We start from the raw sequence: 19,577 nt of genomic DNA, 5'->3' as shown, positions 1-19,577 counted from the left end.
GTATGAGTATGAGAGTTGGTTCAAAATAGAGTTAGTTCTATGGTCACATTTTGAAGACTATGGGTGACTCTTTTGACATTGACATTTCACTCATAAATAAATCGACGAAATCTCTTTTTTCCCCGTAAAATTGTAGGATGATACTTATGATTTTGCAAATTAATTTTATAGATTGAATACCCAAATTCGTTTCTGAATTTGCACGAATCGGCCAAAAATGTCCCCCAATTAGTCGAAATGCACGTTTAGTCCCTGAATTTAACAAACGTCAATCAAATTAGTCCCTACGTCCATTTGGGGCGTTAACGGTGATGACGTGGCTGTTAACATCTCATATGGGTTGTCATGTCAGATGCCACATAAGCAGGGACTAGATTGATGTATAATGACAAAAAAAATCAAAGACGAAATTGATTGATTTCAGAAAATATTTTCTAATATAGTCCCTATTAATTTTTACTTGCTATCAAATTGATCCCTGAATTATTTCAAAAAAACGTCAAATAAGTCCTTGAATTATATAAACATATTTCCAAGTTGATCCTTAATGCATATATTTGCAGCAAACGATTTAAAAATGACAAAACACACAACTTCATCCTTGAAAATATCATAAAATAAGTCATATGTCTTAAGTTTGAAATATTACATAGGCAAAAGCAACCCAACTATTGGGGCATTAACAAGTCAGAAGTCATAAGTCATAGAGGATGTTCTTAAATATTACATAGCCAAAAAATCCTTATTTTGTTGTCAATGGATTCAAGCATACATTAAGATCATCTTCAGCACCTTTGAACGGCCTGAAGTACCACAACTTAGATACTTTGAAGTAGTCTCTACAATGCTTCACTATCTTCTCAATGTCCCACAAAGAAAGCACATCAACCGCCATTTTTTCCCACACACAAATTTCACCACGAACATAATTTAGCCTCTGATACTCATCTCGCTCTAAACAACCACCATGATGCAGGATTAACGTGATATCCATCCTACAGATTTTGCAATGCATCAGTCATATTCACAATCAAAAGAACACAAAAATGCAAAGCATCAGTACAAAATAACCCTTTTTAGTAACTATTTTAACCAACCACTAATCTTGTTCATAACTACTCTAATGTTCATAATTTTTAGTAACCAAACATAAAAACATGCAATTTTTATGTTTTACGTCTTCAACTCAAAACCCTAATATCAGTAATCTAAAATACGCAGTCAAAGTAAACAAAAACGAACATCAAAGCAAGCATCTAATGAACTTTAAAATTGAAAATGAATGTATAAATGCTCAAAACGAAAATCACAAAAACGGACACAAAAAGGGAGAAAACGAACGAGAACAAACATGATTGAATGGAAAACGAACAGGAACAGCGTTACCTTTTGAAACGACGAAATCTTCTATCAAAACTGATTCTTTTGCAACGTTCCTCGCCGGAGATGATGCTGATGAAGATGATGAAGGGTTAGGCGGGAAGAAGAACAACCAGGGATGTTTTTGATGGAATGGTTGAAATGTGATCATGAAAAGGTATAGGTATTATAAGGGTAAATTTGGAAAAGTAAGAAAAATTGAATTCAAAAGTACAATTGAAATTTTTTGCGTTTAAATCAAATTCGTCCTTGTACACGTGTACAAGACAACAAGCCATGCAAGACGACAACTCAGCACCACTAACAGAGCATTTGAACGGAAGGACTAATTTGATTGGCGTTTGTTAAATTCAGGGACTAAGCGTGCATTTCGACTAATTGGGGGATATTTTTGGCCGATTCGTAATCAATTTAGGACGAATTTGGATATTCACTCTAATTTTATACTTTGATGCAAAGTTGAAATGTTTATCTTTATAATTAAGTAATGTTTTACATCATGTATATAATAAATTTTATATAATTTTAAATAAATTCGTTTAAAAAAAATCAAGTAAATTCGTACAATTTAAGTTCACCTAGCTAAAAACAAGTTGAGGGAAAGTTCCAAAAACAAAAAAAAAAAAAGTTGAGGTAAAGTAAAACCTTGGCTGTTTTGTCCACCAAACACAAGTGGTTCCACAAGTGAGCGTGCAATAAGCCCATTTTTCATTTCTCCCTTACTCCAACAATTCGACTCTGTTTTCTTCAAACTTGACAATCCATAATTCTGCACCCAGTGCTTCACTTCCTCTATCAAATCAATGCTCACAAGAAGAAAATTCCTCACTATATTCTCATCACGCAATTGCAGGTCTCTTACGGTGGGAGGTGAGAAAAAACCTGCAATTGCAGGTTACCACTAGTTTTAATAGTTTTATATTATTTTTGCTATTTATACTTTTGACCCATTTAAGTTAATTATAAATATTCCACTCGAGTTTTTTTATTTACGAAATTGACATGTCCCTTTTTTTTTGTTATTATTATTTAAAAAACAAAATAAGTTACTACTTTTGATTATTCTTTTCTTTCTTCTTTATTCTCTCCTTGTTCTGATTTCCCTGCATCTCTTTCCAACACCATCATCACAACAATAGTGCTCATGGCACGGGTAAAAACTATTTTTTTCTGATATTCATCCTTGTTACTACATGACCAACATCACCATCCCACAAGTTACTACCACCACCATCATCGGTATCATCAATATTCATTAACCAACAACAACCATCACAACAAGTCAATTTTTTTATTTAAATAACCATTTATAAATTAAAAGAGCTTTATTTTCCATGACTGAGGTTGGGTATTCTGTTGGAAAACAAAAATATTTCAGTTTTGAGTGTTTAAAGATACATAAAATTGCTTGAAATCACAAGGAATTGTTATTTGATTCATGATTTTAGGTTAAAATTGAGTTTTCTAAAATGGCATGTTATAGTTTTTCTATTCCGGATCGCGAGGATTTTCGACTGGGTCGTTTTGACCCGTCTGGAGGTTGAAGATGCAGTAGTAAAAACAAATAAAAAAAAAAAACTCATACAACGCAGGCGATGGGTATTGAACTAGCGACAATTTTTTCATCAAAAGACACTAATCAAACCAACTGTACCACCAATTCTATTGTATATGTACGGAATTTGATTATTATTAACTGTAAAAGGTTAAGCAATAAAAGATTCATATGATTAATTCAATATATTAATTAAGCAATAAAAGAGTTCTATGATTAATGCAATATATTACATCAAATGCTCGCAGTTATATACACCCTCCGATAACTATTATAAGCAAAAATTCATATTTTAGGTTCATTTAATAATTGTTGTATGTGGTATTTAATAAAGACCATATACATTATTTATTAAATTAAATAAATTTAAAATGTAAAATTTTGCTTATAATAGTGACCTAAGGGTGTGTGTGATATTAAAAATTTATATAAAAGATTTCGACCAAGTTGACTACTTTTCTGAAGGAATAATTTGTCGGATTAACTTATATGAAATATTTCAATTGTCGAAATTTTAATTCTTACTTCGTTCTTAATTCATTTAGATCATATCAAACTGATCTTTAGTCAATTAAGTCTGTCTTGGTCGTCGGAGGAATGTTATTTTTGACTAGGTTTCTAAATTGAAAGTTTGTTAGATTGACTTATGCCAAAAGGAAAAAAATTACAAAAATAAGCTTTTTATCAAACTTGAACGTGTGACATTTTTTCCTCACATAAACACCGACTTTATCTTGCAAATACGCAATAATATACAAATATTGCAAAGGCTTTTTTTTTTTTTTTTACAAACTAATATTGCAAATGCTAACATCTATAGTGCACATGCTGGTTTAGTATTTTTTTTTTTTATGATAATTTAATCAACATTCAATTCATGGTTATTATATTATATATTATATACAGTATTACATTATAATGTTATAAAATATTTTTTATTCTTTTTAAGGAAAATGCTTATAGCATTTCATTTAAAAAAAACTATTAATACAATTTGCAAATTTTTATTTAGTACAAAAAAAAAATGTAGTTTCTACACTTAGTGATCCACATAAGTTTGTTCAAGACCAAAAATGTGAAAATAACCGAAAATCGTGACAGAGAATTTTTTATGGACCAAAAATTGATGAAAAACTTTACAATGACTAAAAGTTGAAATTTGAAAATTTTATAAGGATCAAAAACTTATTTAACCCCAGTAAATCCCCTGTCATAGGATATAATCTAATTGTGCTAAGGACGAAGTAGGAACTGGAATTTCGGCGATCAGGATTTTCGGTATAAGTCAATCTGACAAACTATCCCTTTAGAAACCTAGCCAAAATGGAAGGATATTTATACGACGATCAAATTGGACCCAACCAACAAACGATATCAAGTAAAACAATTTCGACCATTGTATGCGACCTAATTGAGCTGAGGAAGAAGTAAGAACTAGAATTTCAGCAATCGTAATTTTTGTTATAAGTCAATATTGTAACACCCCAACTTCCCAACAATTATATTAATAATAAAATCAGAGTTAAATCATCAACGGAGTGTTACACTGCCTTTCAAAATTTCTTAAATAGAATATAAAACTATTTAATAAAACATCCTTCATAAACGACAATAATTCGCAGCGGAAAATATCTTTCAATGTTAAAACAACTCCCAATAACACCTTGGCACATAGCCTCAACAAAATATCTTTAAAGATTAAATCAACATCGACAGGTTCATAATGATACATAAGGAATGAAAACATGACAACAATTTCCCATCCCGTACGTATCAGAGCCCTAAGACACTTGAGCCACCACGTCTAAAATACTTCAATACCTGCAAGTTACTCATACGAAGGGCAACAATTCCAAGCTGAAGGGGTGAGATTCACAAACAATAATAATAGATATATAAGTCATCAACTTAATTAAATAACATAATTAAACAACATATATCTAATAATAATATTCATGCTTCTTCAATTTTAACAACTCTTACTAAATCAACCAACGACGACAACAACGACTCAATATCTCCATCAACAACAACGACAACAACACGATCAACAACAACATCAACGACTACATCAACGACAACAACATCAACACGATCCACAAGAACATCAACGACAACATCATCAACACGATCCACAGCAACATCAACGACAACTACGACGTGGTACTATTTCCAACACGTTGAATGACTAAGCATTCCGGGGCATAAGCCCCCAACAATTTGAATGACAAGGCATTCCAGGGCATGAGCCCTCAACGGTTGAATGACAAAGCATTCCAGGGCATGAGCCCTCAACAGTTTGAATGATTAACATTCCCACATAATCTAAGTAATGCGTATGCAATTATATCATATTAAAAATAACCTCAATTCATCACAGTCAGCTTCACACGTCATCCTTAATATCCTATACAACTTTCATTGCTATCCCAAAGTTCAACTCACAACATGGATTAAATACTCGTAAACACCTTAATTGAACTCATAGTACTTCTAGTTTTGAGCCTTGGAATTATCCCATAAGTTTTGGATTAACTTAGAAACGGTTATGCTGAATTTTCATGAGATTTCACTAAGACCTCCTTGGAGTATTTTCATCATATCTCAAAAATTAAAAATCATTTTCAAGTCAAACCAACGCCATTGGAAAGCTAACAAAATTATCTACAACTTTCATGTTTACACCAAGATCCAGTTCAAAACGGAAAGGGGTGAAAATAGTGAAATAAGAAGGATCTGATTCACATAAATCGTGTCACGATTTTAGAAACTCGTGCCACGTTTTTGTGCCCAGATTCATTGAATTTTCGGCCAACAAAATCGTGCCACGCTTGCTAAATTGTGACACGTTTTAACAGCATCAGGTCCATAAATCTGCTTCTCAAAAAGTGCGATTTTCACCATTTCGCGCGTAAAATTTCAATCGTTAATCGGATTTTGGTGCTGTTTTCGCCTCCACGCTCCTGACACTTGGCTCTATCTTAATCTACAGCAATTTCAAGTCTCAACCATCCCAAGAATCATTTTCCCCAAACCTCACATAGTCTCTTATTTGCAAAACGTTTAGACACCGACTTTTCAAGGGAAAATCCCAATTTTCATTAACCTAATCCCAAAACTGATTACAACAATGTTATATGACCAACCTATGATCAGAACACCAAAAGACTATAACCACAAGGGTTTTCTTACTCAATTCTAAATAATTTCAACAATTCAACCCTAATTCCCAAATTCCCAAATCAAGAACAACTACCTGTTACATCCAATTTCAGAATTATAAACTTAAGATTACTGAATGATAGTCCCACCCTTACCTTAGATTGATGAACAAAGCTCTACACGATCTCTTGGCTCCCTCTTGGTTTTTCTCCCAAAAACTGCTTCCACGTGAAAATGTTTATGACTGACAGTTTCCAACTTCCCCCTATTCTTAACTTCCCTCAATTATAACACTTAACTCCTACTTAATTCCTTTAATTAAAATATAACCCCCAAAACTCCAATTATTATAAATTCCCACTTATTCTATTAAATAGTAACATAACTTATTTAATAAAATATAACACACCACATAATAATATAAAATCATATAATTACATAAAATTGGGGCATTACAAATATGACCGACTATCCATTCAGAAACCAAGTCAATATCGAAGGATATTCCTCTGACGAAGACACCATATGAAGACATAGAGCGTCCGAGGAACTATCATAAGCAGACGCCATAAAGCGTACAAAGAACTGTCAAAAGCTGGAGTTAATCAGAGTCTGAATATCATTCCATTTTGACTAGGTTTATAAAGGGATATTATATCAGATTGAATTATAACAAAAATCTTCGTCGAAATTTGCCATATAAGTAAATCTGACAAAATATCAAATAAAACCATTTCGACTGTTGGATATGATATGACCTAATTGAACTAAGAACGAAGTAAGAACCGGAATTTCGACGATCGAAATTTGCCATATAAGTAAATTCGACAAACTATCAACATGATGTAAATTTCGGTTTAAATTTTTAATTTCACATATATAATTACAAACATTTAATCATAATATAATGTATAAATCAATTGAACTTTTATTGCTTAGTAGCATACACCCTCCGATCACTATTATAAGCAAAACTTTGAATTTTAGATTCATTCAATTAATGGTGTATATAACTTCAATGTCTTTTTATTAATTTTTTTTACCTGCATCTTCAACCTCCAGACGGGTCGAAACGACCTGGTTTATGACCCGAAAGAGAAAACCATAACTTCCATTTTAACACCAAAAACTCAATTTTAACCTAGACTCACGAACCAAATACTATTTCTTTGTGATTTCAAGCAATTTTCTGCATCTTTAAACACTCAAAATTGAAATAATTTTGATTAGTTTCAACAAAACCCAACTTCAGTTATGGATAAAAACCCTCTTGATTTAAAAATGGTTCTGAAAATAAAAAATTGATTTATTGACAATGTTGTTGTTGTTGTTCAATGAATACTAGATATCAGAAAAATGTTTTTTAAGTTGTTGTTGTTCTTCAATGAATACTAGATATCAACAAAATATTTTTTAATGGTGCCATGAACATTGGTGTTGGGTGTAGAACTCATGATGCTGGACATGTTGGTAGTAAGGATGGATGGTAGTGGGAAGGAAACCAGAAAAAGGAGAGGATAAAGAAGAAAGAAAAGAGTGGTCAAGAGAAATTGTGTGTGAAAAGATTACCATGACCATTGATCATGTCTACGTTATATTTTGTTAAGTCTGATTTTTTTTTTTTTGAAGTTGTTAAATAAATTTATCTGTAAAATAAAGGTTATAAATAATAAAAAAAAAGAGTTATATCATGTTTACTATAAATATTTAAGACCGGAGGTATTTATAAATATTCTATCAATTAGGGCAAGTTGTGTAATTCTCAAATTTTAATTATGGATAAAATCACATGCAAAAGTACAATTTGCAATTCACCTACTAGGTACTGTAGCAACAGGTCCCTGGTAAGCAATCTGGACCGCATGTTGGTTTTGAGGCACATCCAACGGTTTAAACGCGGTCACTCACGGTGAGAGACCTGATTTGGTCTCCCACGCTAGAAGCCGCCATGTTTCTAAGCTAATTTCACACCAATTATATCCAAATGCACTTCCACATCCAATCCAAAACCCTTTTCCCCCGAATTTCAAACAATTTTAGGGTTTTATTCTTCAATCTCTATGGAACCCAAGATTCCAAATTTCCTGAATACGAGATGCCTACTGTTACATGGGGTGTGATTCAAGGTCGCAAAGAGAAACTCGTTTCGAGGGTCATCATCTTCGATTATCTCAAGGGTTTGGGAATTATTCCTGATGAATTGCAGGATTTGGAGCTTCCTTCAACCGTTGAAGTCATGAGGGAACGTGTTGAGTTTATTCAGAAATTAGGGTTAACGATTGATGATATAAATCAGTATCCTTTAATTTTGGGTTGTAGTGTGAGAAAAAACATGATTCGTATTTTAGGGTATTTATAAAAAATTGGATTTCTAGGTCTAAACTTGGTGAATTTATTAAGAATTATCCACAGGTTTTGCATGCTAGTGTTATTGTTGAGCTTGCTCCTGTTATTAAGTTCCTTAGAGGGCTTGATGTGGAGAAAGATGATATTGGATTTGTGTTACAAAAATATCCTGAACTTTTAGGGTTTAAGCTTGAAGGTACTATGAGTACTTCAGTAGCCTATCTTGTTAGTATTGGTGTTAATCCTAGGGATATTGGTCCAATGGTTGCACAATATCCTTATTTTTTAGGGATGAGAGTTGGTACTATGATAAAGCCTTTTGTTGATTACTTGGTTAATTTAGGGTTGCCTAAGAAGATTCTAGCTAGGATGTTGGAGAAAAGAGCTTATTTACTTGGCTATGTTCTTGAAGAGACTATGAAACCTAATGTTGATTGTTTGATTAGTTTTGGTTTGAGGAAGGAATGTTTGCCTTCGGTTATTGCTCAGTATCCACAGATTATTGGGTTGCCTCTTACGGCGAAATTGTCTTTGCAACAATATTTTTACAGTTTGAAGCTTAAGATTGATTCGGAAGGGTTTGCAAAGGTGGTGGAGAAGATGCCCCAGGTGGTTAGTCTTCATCAGAATGTGATCATGAAACCAGTTGAGTTCTTACTCGGTAGGGCAATACCGTTGCAGGATGTGGCTAGTATGGTGATCAAGTGTCCTCAATTGATTGCGCTGCGAGTTGAGCTCATGAAGAACAATTATTACTTCTTCAAACGTGAGATGGGGAGGCCCGTAAAAGAGCTTGTGGAGTTTCCAGAATACTTCACTTATAGTTTGGAATTGAGGATTAAACCTGGATACTAGAGGCTTAAGAGCAAGGGGAGAAAGTGTTCATTGAATTGGATGCTGAATTGTAGTGGCCAGAGATTCGAAGAGAGATTGCAGGGCAATTATATCAAAACCGAAAGTATATGTCCTTCGTTTTGTATTGGTGGGAAATTAAAGCTACCCGGGAATGACATTGTTTTAAATGAGGAAGAGGAGAGTGATGATGAAATGCTATACAGAAGAACTGTTTCTCTTTAGCACAACAATGTATTTTTATATTTTTTTTTTATTTTGCTTGATGAAACAACTATAGAGCATAACTGTCATGTTATCAAATGAAGGACAAAGATTCATCTCTATTTCCATTTTATGTTATTATTATTACTGCATCTGAGATTTCAAGTTGTCTATCTATTAATGATCCATGTAACCAAAAATATATTCATATCTTTTAGGTGAAGGGAGGTATGAAACCAATGATAGCATGTGGTACAGTACAGTTAGTTATATTCTCCTTAACTTCCATGCATTTTGTGTCTGTTTGGATTTAGTGTCTCGGTCGTCTGAGCATTCACAATTAAAATTGGATTAGTATCATCAAGAAAGAAACAAGTGGGTGATGTTTGAAACCCCTTGCGAGTTGAGCTCATGAAGAACAGTTATTACTTCTTCAAAAGTGAGATTGGGAGGCCCGTAAAAGAGCTTGTGGAGTTTCCAGAATACTTCACTTATAGTTTGGAATCAAGGATTAAAACCAAAGGCTTAAGAAGCAAAGGGATGAAGTGTTCGTTGAATTGGATGCTGAGTTGTAGTGACCAAAGATTTGAAGAGAGGTTGCATGGCAATTATATCAAAATGGAAAGTACATGTCCTTCATTCCGTATTGGTGGGAAACTAGAGCTACCAGGGAACGACATAGTTTCAGATGAGGAAGAGGAGAGTGATGATGAAATGCTATATAGAAGAACTGTTTCTCTTAGCACAGCAATGTATCTTCATTTTTGTTTTTATATTTGCTTGATGGAAAAACAAGAGTATAACTATCATGTCATCAAATGAAGGACAGAGATTCATCTATATTATAATTATTACTGCATTTGTCAACTATCTTTTAGGTGAAGTGAGGTATTAAACCAATGATAACATGTGGCACAGTACATGTTAGTTATCTTGCCCTAAGCTTCCATGCATTTTGTGTCTGTTTGTATTTGGTGTCTTGGTTGTCTTAGCTTTCACAATTGAAGTTGGACTAGTAGTATCTGTATCATCAAGAAAGAAAGAAAAAAAAAAATCATATTCACTACGATTTTAGTGCCTTATTATAATCCGTTTTATGCAAAATAATTCTCACGATTTTATAGCAGTTTTCGGGAGTTGAGATCCTCTCCATTTCCTCCATTTGGATATAGACACAAAAAATCTTGAAAAGTGTATACAATAATTAATGATTGTGGAACCCATTTTTTGAAAACATTACTACATTTTTTGTGTGCCTATCTCTTTCCAAATTATATACTCCATTTATTTTGATAAATGGAGGAGATCCTTACTCGTTTTTAGGAGCTTGTAACGTTTCTTATAAACCAAAATTTATTCGAGTTTATGGTTATATTACTTCTTTGGTTCTTATTCCTTGGGTTTTTTAGATTTTTTTAATTTGTCTCAAAACGTTGTGTCTTTTAAGAAACAAAAATACAATTAATTAATGATTTTTCATTTTGTACCCTTACAAAAACCAAAATCATACATATGAATTTTACTTTCATTATTCCCTACGTTCTAAAAATGTGGGTCGTGTGAGGTTGTTCACATATTAAGAAAAACAATATATGAATGTATACATGTAACAATTTTACAAAACTATTTTTTCAGTCTCAAATTATGAGTTTTGGATAAGTTTTATAGTGCCATTCCCTAATTATTTTTTAATCATTTAACTTACATGACTTTAGGAATATTTCTCAATATGTCTGTCCAAATTTAAAAGAACTAAAGATTAGAGATCGATGGAGTAAATGAAAGGATAAGAGTCTAAATTATTTGCAATGTATTGGATTTTATTTGTTTATATATGCGTAGAGGTTTTTTTTTTTGTCACTCCTACATAGTAATTCTATAAAATATATTTGTTTATCATATATGCAAAATTCCGTTAAATCATTGTTCCGTCCTCTTTGCGTATTTTGATTTCCCTAGAAGTGGAACCACAAATACACTTAATGACCCGATACAAACATTCCTTGTCACAAAGTATAATGAAAAGTGACTTAGGACTTGATATTGGAATCACATGTTTATTCATTCAAGTTGCTTACAAGACATTCTACCCAAAAAAATAAAATAAAACAAAACATATATGCTTACATCTAAGTTATACTAACAAATTCCAGTTTAATTTTTTAAATTGAATAACTTGGTATCAGTATATCACATGCCAAACAAAAGGCATTACATTAGTCTAATAACATTTTTGTAATAGGTACACGTAAGTAAAATAGTGGCAAGAGCTTGGTATTAGTATATCCCATGCCAAACAAAAAGCATTACACTAGTCTAATAGTGGAAAGAGATTAGTAGACCACCAAATTGGTGTTACAAGCATATACATGCTTCAGAAACAGAGTGTGTCCAGATCAATGATCGGAACCCATATCTCAGATTCTATTCCAAAACAGTTTTGACCACGCACTATCTTTATATGACCACCATCACCAAAATTAGTGCCCCAGGTGTTTCTCACAATCCAGTACCGAGTTTTGTTATGCACTCCACATCCTACTAGAAGCACAGTGTGATTTGTAAGGTGGAATGGGACTGGAGGTCCCCAGTACACCTGCAAAAGGTAAAAAACAGAAAAATATCAATCACAATCTTTATTTTTTTTTTGAAGAGCAAAGACAAATTTTATTGAATTGAAACACAACACAAGTACAAGTGTACAAGGTATACTTTGTGTGTGAAAATAGATACAGGAAGTGCCACACAAGTAAAACAATACAAGTAGCAACAGGAACCAACAGCATACCAAACACCCGATAACAAAAGCACTGACCAAAAGATAACTAAACAATCAAAGCCACTCCCTATGCAAACAGCAAACCAAAAATAAACCACCACCACAAATATGACAGACAAACAAAAAAATATATCACAATGGCTCCATAAGCGATGCTCCGACCTGTACTCAAACCCAATCTGACAAAAAAATGAATAGCTGAACTGCAAATTAAAACTTAGGAACCACAGTTTAAATCACAACCAACAACAAAGGTGCCTCATGAAAACAAAATCCGAAGATCCCCCAAAATAAAGTAAACACAAACAAGAGACAGACGCCTATAATTCTGCTCAAACAGAAACGGATCAGAATCACTAAGACAACATCACTGAAAATTCAAGTCTTCATATCACCTAGACAACCCTCGGATTCAGACACCAATTAAAGACATAAATTAAAAGTTATATTTAATGGTTTACCTTGTCTTCCACTCATTTGCATAAGAAACCACAGGTAGTCCAGTATATTTGAAGGCCTTTTCAGTCGGAATGCCACTATCTCTTATAGTACGAAGTACTTCCTCGCAAGTAAAGCCACCAACCACATCCTCAATGCACTCAATGTGTATATTACCTTCACTCATTTTACACATTCCCTCCAACCGTTGACGTGCAAAACGGTTTACTACGTATTGTGTAGAAAGCTCAATTGGATCTTCAGGCCTAAGGGCGCAATTGATCACGCTTTCAACACAAGAAACAACACCAAAAATAGAACAGACCCCTGTTAAAAAAAATGGTCATAAGCAACAATAGCAAGCTAGAACAGGTTTAATTCAACTAAACACCAAGTCTAGTAAATAACATACATGCATCATTCTATAATAATAACAACAATAATAATAAGAATTAATCCTATCAAAATTATTTATAGAGATAGTAATGTGGGGTGTTACATCCCCGGTCCCCCCCCCCTTAAATAATTTTGTCCTCAAAATTGACCTAATCTTAAATTAAATATATTTTCCAAACAACTACATTAAGAACAATGGGTCCCAAATACTCATACCCTTAGATTAAATACAGAATGTAACTAGGTTCAAGGAATATATGATAATAATTTTTTTTACACCTATTAAAACAATTGAGAATACTCTGGTATTCTTTAAAGGACACTTAGCCAGCAAATTTTTATATACTTCAGAATCATAAAAAGAATACAAATTAGCGTTATGCATATATCAGTCATTTCCATTAGTAGAAGATGATGTGCAATGGCATAGACAACAAAGTCACATAATCACATAACTCATCTAAGGAAAGACAGACATGAAAGTTCAAAGGGTCTTTGATTTCTACTTACTAAGCATTCATATATTAAAATGAGATTTTGAAATATTGGACGAAATTGAAAAAGAACTTGGACATGTATGTGCTACACTTTCCTTCAAAAAAAAAAATGTATGTGCTACACTCAAAATTCAAGGATACGGTCCCAAAAACTTCAGGTTTGGTATTTAGATAAGAGTTTAATACCTATTATTCATTTATAGCGTAAAATTTTACATCGTCAACTATCAAAACCAATCAAAGGAATTATGAATAAAGTCGGTTTTTTTTTTTTACAAGGGCACATTAACAACCAACAAGTATTCATTTTAAAATTTGCATACACATTTACTCAACAATCATTCATACAAATAAAGCATGCATGGGTATGGTCATGTTTAAAAGATCACACAACACAAGATGTACCTTAGTTACCATTAAAATTTCTTAGTTTTGCAAAAAGAATTATCTAAAAGTAATTTCATCATCGCTGCACACTTTGATCTCAACCACATCTCTTAATTTTTTGAAACAACATAATATATACTCATACCCGACACAAGATGTGCTAAACGGGAAGGCAAAGATACAAAAAAAAACAGGCTGAAACAGAACTGCAATAACAGCACACAACTGCTGTCACATAGCCTGCTGCCACGCCCAAAACAGCCCTAAAACAGACACTTAAAAAGGCCCTAAAACCATCCCAGCCGAGGCAGAAACAAAACAAGTAGAAAGCAGTCTAGAAGGACTAATCTCAGCTGCTGTATTGAAATTACATCTATTAATTTATATGTATTGAAATTATAGTTGAAGATAATGTAATTTATAACAGCCATTTGTTTCAACGGAAGTAAATATACTTTATAAGGCAAGAAATATTTTATTTTTAAATAAAAAAATAAATACATCAGAATATCACTCCAAAGCTAGACATATTGTAAAACCATTCATGTTTTCATATAAGAACTTAAACTCTTAAAAGACTTCATTATGGCATGAGAACAGACCCTAAAGAATGAATAGTCAAGATCAGTTCAATGAATGTCACCCCATTCTTCAACAAGTGTTAATAACGAGGCTAAGAACAACGGCACTTATAAAAATATAACTTCAATGGAAAGGAAAAGTAACCTGACAGACAAAACAATTATCACATAATGATGTGGCACACAGATTAAAAGTACCAAAGATAGTTGAATACAATTTGGTTTCTCTATGTCGTGCTTTCGTGTTGAAGTATCAAGTTTAGATCAAACAAGTAATTTCAACTACCAACGATATTATGATAGAAAATCGTGTATTCATTTGAAGATTATCATACATGTATAAGAATTAGATTTCAATTTCTTATATCTTCAATTACTTGACAATCAGAAAAGTCTAAAGTTCTAATAAGATTATCATACATGTATAAGAATTAGATTTCAATTTCAATTGTGTCAAAGGCACTACAAACCATCTTTCTTCAAACAAAAAAAAAAAAAAACTTTTTTGTTTCCAATTCAAAACAACCATTCATAAATGAAATTTAACATAAACAACAACCATTGCTTAATTCACAAACACAACTTCACACATGTCACATATTTCTAAAAGATACTGCTATCAACCAATTTAGAATTTTTCATACTTTTAACATTTTCTAATTCAATTAAGGGACTAAATTAGAATTTTTGAACTCATCCAATTACAATTTACAACAAAAATTTAGACCATATAGTTTGTTTCCAAACCAAATACAGAATTTTCATCCAAGAAATAGGACCCTTTGTTGACCGTCTAATCAATAAACTCGTTATAGAATCAATTTTTGATTGTTGGCTAAAAATGATAAATACGAATGAAAGGAAAGAAATTTTATTCGATAAATGATTTAAGATATGAGAGACTTCTACTCCAGTTGTTTTCTATCTCTGCAAAGGATTACTCCATTACTAAAAATTTGAACAATTATATTTCAAAACAAAAGCAAAGAGCATAACTATTCATGAACTTTTCAGGATATTTGTTTAAAGAATCATCCAATAATTCTAAAATAGAATTGAAATTAATCACAAACAAAAGAGTAGATAACTCTAATATATACTCAATCATCATTCTTTAATGAATTTAAAGCGGTCATAGCCATATATTTCTTTTTCTTTTCTGATTCTTCATATAGTTGTATGATAAGGCAAGCCACATCACTGTTAAACATTAATCTGATAGAGTCCACCTTTTTATAAGAATGATAATTATAAAGCTTCCCACAATCAAAAGAGATTTAAAAATTTAAATATGTGACTCCATTAAGGACATTTCCTATAAACAAAACAATTTGAGAAATGTGCCACGAATGTTGTTTCATTTAATAGAAGTCTAACAACATGATAATCTAATGAGTAAAAGTAACTAGCTAAGTAACGGAAATAGTTTTAAAATATTGAAGTAGAATGTAATCATTAGTAGATTAGTATGTTCACTCTAATCTACAAACCTAAGAAAATTGTAACCCTTTGTCCAACTAGTAAAGGTAGATAACATCATATAGATAAAATATATTCAACAAGTCATCACAAAAGTTTTGGAGTAGAAAACAGAGTTCAATACGATCTTCATTGAAGTTGATACTGTTGAAAGGAAATTCACATTATGACTTATTAACAAGGAAATCAAACATACAAAGACATTTGAAATAGTATTCCATAGTTCTCTATTCTTTAAGAATGGACTATCATTACAAAATAACTAAAAAGGTGAACAATCCTTCATATGATTTAAAACTAGAATAGTGCACTAGTAATAATAAGAAAGTGGCTAGATCCACCATTTTGAAGAGTTAAGAAAAAGTTTCAAATCAGAATTTTCAGTATAACATCCGCCAATTAAAATCATGAATGGCATCTGAAATGAATTCAAATAATTTTGTAGATTTTTCTAGGAATAGCCAGTTCATAATCAAAGACAATGCAATTGGTCCCAAATCAAAATTCAAAGTAATCAATTCACGAAAAATCCGACAGTCAGACTGATCAACGTAGGACTATTGCAGAACTACAGTCAATACAAACTATAAAAGGACAGTCATATAACGTCTGAAATTTTTGTATATTTTACTGAAGGAAGTCAACTTAAATATGAACATGATGCAATTGGTCCCATGTTAAAATTCAAAGCTAATAAATTTTAAAAATTCACGCATCAGAACTGTTTTAAAGAGTAGCTTTCAGCATCTCTAGTTCTTCTTCAAAAATTTCCTTCTCTCAATTAAAACATATAAAAACTTCATACCTTCAACTAATTCCAGGTTTAATTTAATGAATTATGAAATTGAGGAAATAACTCATACCTATCAATATCAAACCCAAAATATACATGCAATTTTGAAATACTCTTTTTATATGCAACAAATGACAACCAACAATCAATCAATTCAAAATCACTATCTAAAACTTAAATCTTTCAATCATCACGATCCAATCAATTCTAAGCACACCCTAGAGAGGTTTTTAAGTGGGGAAATTCTATGTTACCTCAACAATTATGAGTTCCATGAAATTCTTACTAATATAACACAATTCTACGATAAAGCTCTTATTGTTTCACATGTTTAAGGAACCAAATTCATAAAAACTCATTTTGAAAGGAATTTAAATAAAAATAGAATTTGAAACCCCTTTAGCATTAGGGTAAAACCCACCTCATATATATAATACTTTATAATTTAATTTTTTTTCTAGCAATAAGCTTATCAGGCTTCCTCAATTATGCATACGCATACAGTCAATTCTTGTTTTGGCAAGGTGGAGGATTATTATTATTAACTCCTATAAGTGGCTGTTCTCACTTACCCTTCTTGCACGTCCCGCTAATGAACAGAGCGGAGAGTCCGACTAGCTAGCAAGGACCCTAATATTCTCAATTAAAATCATATTCTACTTATAAGTATAATATAAGTAGTATCTACTAATAATTCGTAAACAACAATATTATGGTTTGAATTCTTTAGACTTACAATAACCATCAAATGATAACTAAATCTTAACTTCACACTAAATAACTCCCCATTAAGTATAATTCCACTTAGTTTTACCTCCATACAAAGATCATTCATCTATGCTGAATAGTATATTTTCTTAACATTCAAATCAGATGCTACAAGAAACAATACATAAATCATGACAGAAATCACAAAATAATTCATTGGAACAAAATAAAGTAAGCACTACGGCTACAGCCGTGGTGAGCTTAGGGGCAGAGATAACATCAATTTCCTATTCTTAACATGATCAATTGCACTCAAATCTCAACATTCAGTCCATTACATGTTCATTTATCATTTTAATTTGGAATTAAACTTTCAATTTAAGAACTTATTTATCAGTAATAAATCATCCACCCAATTGAAGATCAACACAAGAGATTTCCCTTCAAAATCATATAACACAGTAGAATCAAAAGAGGTATATATGTTCATATAATTTTACTCTCACTGATCTTATTACTCAATCTCATTAAAAACCTAACATTCCTTTTTCCCAAATAAAACCCTAAATGTCAATTCATGAAATTTCTAGATGCATGAAGGAAAGGGATAGGGAAACCACCTCTAGTTTGATGATTTTCTGAATTTGAAGTAGTGAGGATAATGATGATGATTAATGGTGATGATTTTCCCGTACTCCTCTTTTCTTTCTATTTCTTTACTTTCTTCTTTCTTAATTGTGATATCCTCCTAATTGATCTTTTCTTTTTCCTCACTCCACCGTATTCCATCTCTCTCTCTCTTTTTCGTTTTCTCTCCCTCTCTCTCTAACTTTCTTTTCTTTTTTTGAAAATTGCTTCTACGATGAAAACTTCATATTGACACAAATAAAATACGTAAATGCTTCCGGCGGTGGTTAACAACCGTTCACACGAAGATTTAATTATAAAAAAACAATTTTCTCTTTTATTTTCTTCTTCTAGTAAGATAATGAAATGGGTGTTTTCTGATTTTTGTATCTAAATGTGAAGATGAGTTATGGCGGGCTTGAGTCTAATGAACCTGATTACTAGATGTACTCTCCAGCCTCTCATACACCCCCATTCTTATTTCTATAATTCAACTAAACACCAAGTCTAGTAAATAACATATATGTATCATTCTATAATAATAACAACAATAATAATAAGAATTAATCCTATCAAAGTTATTTATAGAGATAGTAATGTGGGATATTACAAAGGCTGTAAGGATTGTTTATAAAAATTGCCACGTACCTAATTTTCCTTGATTTTTTTATTGGAGTTAGGACATTTTGTCCTCTCCAATCTATATGCTGTGGAGTGAAAATTGAACCTCCTTTTTTTGTATGTTGAGAAAGCTTGAGATAGGACCTTTTGCTGTCCAGAGTGATGAGGAAGTAAAATTGACCATTTTTGGTGTGTTGAGAAAGCTTGAGTAGAGTTACATATGTTTTAAGAAATATTGATTAATTAGGAGTTATAGACATTATTATTGATTATATTATGTTTAACTTTTTTATAGTAGATATAACCTTTTCTAATGAAATAAATTGCTCGTTAAATGTTTATGGGCGGTGTTAACTTGTACCTTTAAGGTACATGTTAAGAAATTAAAAAAAAAAAAAAATCCCTTAAACTTAAAGATTAAATCTAATGTACGAATTCCAATACATTATTTCTACATTTGACTTCTAAACTCGTGTCTTAAAGCACAAGTTACTCCCTCCGTTTCAAAGGGAGAAGTTATTATGCATAAGTCAGTTCCATATGCACCCTGTAGAAACACTTCACAAAACCATTAGACAATTATTTTGATTTCTCATAGAAGACTATCAAAACCATTAAACCATAATTATGGTTTCAATAATAATTTCAGTGTATAACATCTTAATCATTATTTATAACTAAAAGGTGAAAATCACACCTTGAGGTATGAGTTGCTAAAAGACACCTTCATGGGTGGCTTCCAGCAAATGTCTTTTATATGTGAAAATGGTAG

The 19,577-nt window shown here is 32.0% G+C and overlaps 1 long non-coding RNA gene and 1 pseudogene across 1 annotated transcript; one reads left to right on the top strand and one right to left on the bottom strand.

Annotated features, from left to right (window-relative positions):
* The first annotated feature begins 2,038 nt into the window (after positions 1-2,038).
* Positions 2,039-9,769, top strand: LOC11412390 (transcription termination factor MTERF4, chloroplastic-like; annotated as a pseudogene).
* A 1,771-nt stretch (positions 9,770-11,540) lies between these two features.
* Positions 11,541-18,476, bottom strand: LOC11410136 (uncharacterized). Its single transcript, XR_003007648.2, has 3 exons — positions 18,178-18,476; positions 12,740-13,043; positions 11,541-12,095 (listed from the first exon to the last, which is right to left on the bottom strand). It is a non-coding gene; the product is annotated as an uncharacterized lncRNA (long non-coding RNA).
* Between the last annotated feature and the right edge of the window lie 1,101 nt (positions 18,477-19,577).

This window comes from Medicago truncatula, chromosome 8 (assembly GCF_003473485.1).
Source record: "Medicago truncatula cultivar Jemalong A17 chromosome 8, MtrunA17r5.0-ANR, whole genome shotgun sequence".
In the NCBI taxonomy this organism is placed as follows: domain Eukaryota; kingdom Viridiplantae; phylum Streptophyta; class Magnoliopsida; order Fabales; family Fabaceae; genus Medicago; species Medicago truncatula.
This window is presented reverse-complemented; position numbering and strand designations above follow the sequence as displayed.